General features: G+C 32.9%; 2 long non-coding RNA genes across 3 annotated transcripts; one reads left to right on the top strand and one right to left on the bottom strand.

Annotated features, from left to right (window-relative positions):
- Positions 1–13: 13 nt before the first annotated feature.
- LOC123672424 lies at positions 14–586 on the top strand. Its single transcript, XR_006746281.1, has 2 exons — positions 14–152; positions 255–586. It is a non-coding gene; the product is annotated as an uncharacterized LOC123672424 (long non-coding RNA).
- A 2587-nt stretch (positions 587–3173) lies between these two features.
- On the bottom strand, positions 3174–7383 carry LOC123672422. 2 transcript variants are annotated; one of them, XR_006746276.1, is made up of 3 exons: positions 6986–7383; positions 4166–4302; positions 3174–4096 (listed from the first exon to the last, which is right to left on the bottom strand). It is a non-coding gene; the product is annotated as an uncharacterized LOC123672422 (long non-coding RNA). The 2 variants fall into 2 exon arrangements; XR_006746275.1 differs by lacking the exons at positions 3174–4096; positions 6986–7383 and adding an exon at positions 4423–4482 and having other exon boundaries at positions 4150–4302.
- Positions 7384–7506: the final 123 nt, after the last annotated feature.

Raw genomic sequence — 7506 nt, 5'->3', positions numbered from 1 at the left:
ATGTATAATCATTATTATCAAAAAACCTTTGAAATGTCAACTGACACAAGGAGTTGTTTGACACGTTCTTTTTGAAATATAATAAATTTCGATATGCCTGCAAGAGTGAAGACGTGCTGTGTTATTGGATGTGAAAATCGAGATGCAAGAAGGTAATTATAAAATATGAATTCAAAACCCAATTGAAAACTTTTTAACGTCAACACAAGATTTGCAGTACCTATAAAAAGAATATATTTATTTTATTTTCGTAGATATGCCATCACTACCGATGAGAAAATTCGAAAAGTGTGGCTTGAGCGCATCGGCAATAGGAAACTTTTGGAATTGGAGAAATATCAAATTAAGCATGTTAGAATATGCCAGTGCCATTTTCATAGTGATTGTTTGGAAAGCAATGGAAAGCTGAAAAAAGGTTCTTTGCCCTCAATTGATTTGCCAGGTAATTAACTGAAGGAGCTTTATAGTAGGTATAAATACTCATATTTTGTATTATTGAATTCATTATTTTTAGTTTTTGAGAATGTTTTCAATGCAATTATTAGTTTATTGATTAGATATTTATGAAATAAATCTGTATTTTTAATTGGTGATATTTCAGTTAATAAATTTTTATTCTATCCAGAATTTGATTATTGATCCTCATTTCTCGATTCCAAAAGAAAATCAGATGAAAGTTCGTTGCAGGTATTATTTTCATGAAAATAAATTTCCTCACTCATCGATAACTTGCACGAATCCATTTCTGATTTCCTTTTGGAATTTGAATTTCAAAAAACTTTTTGCCTCTTGTTATAGGTGTACCTACCTATTCAAAAGGTGCACTACAGAATTCTTTTTGAGGCAGCTTTACGATACAGATTCCTTTTTCAATTGAGCTTTTTTCACGAATTAGTAATGTTCTACAAGAACAGATGGCGTTGAAGCTTGTTCTACTAGTGTCTCATCTATTCTCCGTTTAGTTAGTCTATGTTCATGACAGTTGACAAGTGTCAAGTAATGATTTTAGTTGCAGATCCTCGGGAACTCGAGGATTTACGACACAGCCGATTCACGAAGAAACCCGAATCATCGATCGGGTCCAAATATTTGGTCCGTTTTAGCGTATCCTAGTAGATCATTTGAAATTAACTCCCCCTGGCGACCGGGACAAGAACAAACTCGACAAACGCGGGAAATTTGAAGTGAGTGGTTTTCCTATACTTGTTTTGAATTTATTAACGAAATATTAAGCAATTCAAATGGAGTTTGGTGCTATGATGACCAAAAACCATTTGAATTTTTTTATAAATAACTGGTATAATATGTGATGATATTACATTTTGTGCAAATAGAAGTCGATAGTAGAATAAACATATAATTTATTAGCAGTAAACAAAAATAAAAAATCAACAAAAAATAAACAATATATGTATAAATATATCAACATTGAAATAATAAAGGAGCATCAACATTAAATAAATAAATTAGTTCAAACAATAAAAGAATAAATTAGTTTCAACAATAATGAAATTACTTTCAACAAAAATGAATAACATGAATAAATTAATTTGAATAAATAAATAAATAAATGAATAAAAAATTAAATAAATAAATCATTTCTTTTTTCTCTTTGTATCAAAGATCCTTTTTGCTCCTATTTTGATAGGATCAATTAATTCTTCACTAGGGGAAGTTAGAAGGAACTTGGAAAATTTTGTGTCGGTACCACTCATAATTTCGTTTACCTGCTTGCACCACCAGTGTAAGGAACACCTTATTATTGTCTCACATACTTTTTCCCCCAACATATGTTCATTACAATTTAACATTTTGGAGTCCAAATATTTCATTAAAAACGTTTTAAATAGAGGGAAATGTTTTTTTTTTCACAAATTCGCGGAATAATATAGAAAAGGTAATTCAGAGAGTGCCGAAATAAAAATGATACACATTGCCCAGGTTTTGTCAACTTTCCGTGTTTATACTGCCTTACCTGAATAAAATCCATGTCCCCCAATTCTTCACTGTTAAAGGTTAAATTTTTTTTACACTTATCACATTGTTTGATCAATTTATCTTTGAATGAAATTTTACAAATGAATCCACACATATAAACTAAAATACAGTGCATCCCATTTTGGGTGAGACAGCCAGGTTTCTCGCTTGTTATTTAAGATAGAGCCTTGCGGTTTTCACATTCCTTTCCTACTTTTTCGTGAAACTCAAGTTGGTCTAATCAGATTTTGCATAACTGTTTTCGTTCAGAAGATACAGGGTGATTTTGGAAATTGATACTTTTCGGACCCCTCCTTTATCTCCGAAATTATTAGGAATAATGCTGAGCTGAAAACTACGTCTGAATCAGAATTCTGCGTAGAATCCAGTGGCGTACTCAATTTTTTTTTTCGGGGTATGGTTTTGAAGATTCAACACAAACTTATATTTTTTCAAATGGAACACCCTATATATCATTACTTCGTTGAATTTGTTATTTTTTTCCCTTCAAAATGATATATGATACTATGTAGGTAGGATGTTCAGAAATGTTAAAAAAACACTAAAACGTCAAATAATGATGATTTTTTGTGAATGGGCCATGAATTTTCTATGTTTCGATAAGAGGATTATTACTTTCGATTTTTAAAAGTAGAAGGTCATTGATGACACAAACATCCTTGTTGTTATTATGGCTACTATGCATTTGGGAGCATTGTTTTATCAAGTAGGCATTGGAGGGAAAAAACCAATCTGATCTAGCTGTCATCGTTATAAATTATTGTTATCATTATTGATTCTTCTTTTCTATGGGAAATCCATTGCCCATTAACAAAAAATCATAATTATTTGATGTTTTAGTGTTGTTTTAACATTTCTGAACATCCTACCTACATAGTGTCATATATCATTTTGAAGGGAAAAAAATAACGAATTCAACAAAGTAATGATACACATGGTGTTCCATTAAAAAAAATATAAGTTTGTGTTGAATCTTCAAAACCATAACCCGAAAAAAAATATTGAGTACGCCACTGGATTCTACGCAGAATTCTGATTCAAACGTAGTTTTCAGCTCAGCATTATTCCTAATAATTTCGGAGATAAAGGAGGGGTCCGAAAAGTATCAATTTCCAAAATCACCCTGTATCTCTTGAACGGAAACAGTTATGCAAAATCTGATTAGACCAACTTGAGTTTCACGAAAAAGTAGGACAGGAACGTGAAAACCGCAAGGCTCTATCTTAAATAACAAGCGAGAAACCTGGCAGTCTCACCCAAAATGGGATGCACTGTACATCTACTAAATTTTGATTTTTGTTCAAGGACTATTAATTTCGGAATAACTATATTTAAATCTTCAAGCACAACATTTTGAGGTAAAGGAAATTTTAATAAAACAAATGATTTTAGATTATCCAAATTATCTTCACAGTTGGAACCTACAGAATGGGAGGACATGAAGTTATTCAAAGTAAGGCATTTGAAAGAGGACATAAACTGGCCAATATTTGGATTAGTGTTCCTTACACCATGCCCTCGGATATAACTGAAAAAATTTTCAAGGCAATCTTGATTGAAAGCACCAGTCAAGATATACTTGAAACTTTTTTCAGTCAACAACCTCCTCTTAAAGTAAACGAAAGCTTTCAAAGATCAAAATAAAATTTTTTATGGTAGGTACCTCCACATTTTTTTTTTTTTTCATCATAAAAATACATGTTTTCAAAAAATTTTATTGATTTTTTCCAAAAGATTTCATGTTCTGATTTTGTGGTTATTGGTTCCTTCAAAAACTTACCCTGTGTATTTCGAATCTTTGATACATTGAGAGAATCAATCAGTGCATACAGTATCTACAAAAAATCAAATGTTCATCAGAATTCAAAAACCAACAAACTAGAAACATACTACATCCTATAACTATTACTGAAATATATACTATGTAACGCCTAATTCTTAGTATCGTTTAAACCAGAATATACTACAGCTCCATTGGACAGTACACATGGAACAAAAATTTAAGGGGTTTAAATATGAATAAAATTGAGTAATTCGATAAAATTACCTGGAATACTGATTGTAGGTATGGCATTGCAAGTAAGACCACGATGGCTTCCTGGAAGATGATATTTTTTATCAAAATGTGAATGGCACACAAAATAACCTTCATAAATTCGATGCCTACTGAATTGTTGCCAATTTCTTGGTTGGATCATTTGGAGCCAGTTATTGAATTAATCCAAATTACTCTTAGGGAAATGATTTCTTTTACTTGTCTCATCGGTACATCCTTGTACACAACATTTCTTTAGTCTAGGCATTCTGATAAAATAATATATGCATTATTTATTTAATTGAAACTATAATAATTAATAAATAATTGTTTACTATAATAATTAATTTTAATAATGATTCAAAAGTGATGAAATTTTGCTTACTTACTAATTTTGGGTATTAGATCACGAATCCGGTGACATAAATTCCTCAATCCTGCTAGTTTTTTTTTAAAAAATTTGTAAAATTGGCGTGATGAAGGTGAGGTTATCCACATTAATAGCTAGTTTTCTTGTATTTTATCAACTGATTCTCGTTAGAAATGATTAATTAATCATATTTCAAGCTTTTCCCAAAAAAAAAATGGCTTTTTTTTGTCAAAAACTACTATTTTATTCATTGTTTACATCCGGTGGCGGCCATTATGTTCAATACGTAACGTCTGTCAAATGCTAAATAATCTGCAACGTTGCCAGTATGCCCAGATCTTCTTGATGGGATCGGATTTGTAGTTGAATGAGATTATGAAATATTAACAGGGATCGAATTTTCGCGGCCCTTTTGGTATTGAAAAATTGGCAAGTGCATTATATGTGAAGATCTTTGTTAATTGGTTTCAACTATCTATGGTTTTCATTGAACAAGTATTCCCGCTCTTTTCAACAAGTATTCCCGCTCTTTTCAACAAGTATTCCCGCTCTTTTGATCAAATCAGTCTATAGCTGATAACCGTATAGTGATTAGTGAACAGTTTGTTTCCGAACTATTAAAGCGAAGTGCTAGTGTGAACTGTGAAGTGTTTTTTGATTAATTACAGTGAGGGTAATAATACAGTAAGTAAGATGGATACAGATATATGTGCCGGATGTAAGTATTCTCTTAAAAAATTTTTATCTATGTGTGAAAATGATGATCGATTGAAAGAGTTTTTAAAAGTTCACGGTGTGATTGATTGTGCAGATGTAATAATTTGTCCAAAATGCAACAAACCGTGCAAATTTTTTGAACGACACAACAAATACGTTTGTAATACTACAACAGTTGTAGTAAATGCTAGAAATAGAAGAGTTCGCCAGAGATGTGGCTTCATTCAGACATCCAGAAAAAACACTTTTTTCTCGGGAAGTAAGAAGTCTGTCCAGGAAATATGCCAGTTTGTCGCATTTTGGCTGGTTGGTTTCAAGCAAGAACAACTTGAACTCGAAATGGAATGGAGCAGAAGGACAGTTGTAGACTGGGTTAGTTTTTGCAGAGAAGTTTGTTTTATAATTGTACGCGATCATACTGAACCTTTAGGGGGACCGGGCAAAATTGTGGAAATAGATGAAGCGAAATTTGGTCGGAGAAAATATAATCGAGGTAGAATTATAGAGGGGCAGTGGATTTTTGGGGGAATCGAACGAGAATCCAAGAAAGTATTCATGGTTCCAGTTGCCGATAGGAGTCAGGATACTTTGTTGGAAATAATCAAGGAGTGGATTCTTCCAGAAACCACTGTTATGTCCGATTGTTGGAGATCCTATGATTGTTTGGAAAATGAGGGTTTCCAACATCTGAAGGTTAACCACTCGTTAAACTTTGTGGACCCTGACACTGGAGCTCATACCCAGAATGTTGAGAGGCTTTGGAGGGATATCAGGTTTGATATTCCTAGATTTGGAAGGCGCTCGGACAATTTTGTTTATTACTTGGCCGAGCATTATTTTCATCGGAAATTTCCTAAATTCACCGATAGGTTCCATGAATTCTTTAAATATATTGCTGAAGTATATCCCCCCACAGACACTCAACATGAAGGGGAGGGTACCAGTAGTTAGTTTTATTTTGATTATATATTTCCATCTAAAGATTAGCTTCATCAACGTATATTTCACTTCTATATTTCACTGTAATTTACTATTTTTCACTTTATTTTACTATATTCTACTTCTATTCATGTTGTTCTTGCTCGTTCCAAATTTTTCCTATTTTTTTTCCAAAACCCAAGTTTTCCTCATTTCCATTATCCTTTCCTGGCAAAGGTGGCCTACACCTCCTCGTGGTCTTTGCTGGATAGCTTTTCCAAACATTTCATAGTAGGAATATGTTGGAACAAGTTAACAAAGATGGGCCAAAATACTTATTTTCGCAATAAATAAACCTTAAAATCAGTTCGTAATAGGTATATAAATTATAATAAACTTGCCGAATTTTCTATTCCAATATGTGCGCGAAAATTATGAGTTTCCATACAGTTTTATAATACGTCATAATCTCAAACAATTTATTAATATGAATTTCTACCAAGTAAAGACCGATCCCATCAAGAAGATCTGGGCATACTGGCAACGTTGCAGATTATTTCGCATTTGAATCATTTGACCGACGTTACGTATTGAACATAATGGCCGCCACCGGATATAAACAATGAATAAAATAGTAGTTTTTGACGAAAAAAAGCCATTTTTTTTTTAGGAAAAGCTTGAAATGTGATTAATTAATCATTTCTAACGAGAATCAGTTGATAAAATACAAGAAAACTAGCTATTAATGTGGATAACCTCACCTTCATCAAGCCAATTTTACAAATTTTTTAAAAAAAAACTATCAGGATTGAGGAATTTATGTCACCGGATTCGTGATCTAATACCCAAAATTAGTAAGTAAGCAAAATTTCATCACTTTTGAATCATTATTAAAATTAATTATTATAGTAAACATTTACCGAAACTTGTTAGATTGAAGCACTTACCTCGAAATTTGGAAGTATATTTTTTTCTTCAAATGAATTTCTACGGCGTACGAGAATTGTACTTAGTTGAACAACTTCAATGACAAACGTCCATTTTCAGCTTCTAGGTTAAAATAATATTGCAAGAGCCATAGACCTAATATCTATGGCAAGAGCAAACCAAACGTAAACAAATGACTTGCAGCGGTTCCAAGGAACCGGGACAAGAACTAAAACTTAATTTCGGGTGGGGGAAGGCGAGTGTTCTATCTATGTTATCCGTAATCTGTGCAGCTGTTGAATGCCAAACTCGGTTTGTTTACGTATGACAGAGATAACTATCACTGCGTTTAATTTGACAGTTTGGTTTTGGAGCGTTCCACTCACAGATTACGGATATCCGTAATCTGTGGTTCGAGCAAGGGCTCGAAGCTCTAGTGCGCCGAGCCCCAGGGTGACACGCACCTGACTGGACAGCAGCTATTCTAAGGTTTCACCCAGGGGGGTGAAACTCGTAGTACTAAATTGGAAACAAATATTCT

The sequence above is a fragment of the Harmonia axyridis genome, chromosome 2 (assembly GCF_914767665.1).
Source record: "Harmonia axyridis chromosome 2, icHarAxyr1.1, whole genome shotgun sequence".
Classification (NCBI taxonomy): Eukaryota; Metazoa; Arthropoda; class Insecta; order Coleoptera; family Coccinellidae; genus Harmonia; species Harmonia axyridis.
The sequence above is the reverse complement of the archived record's forward strand: the minus strand, read 5'-3'. Positions and strand labels throughout refer to the sequence as shown.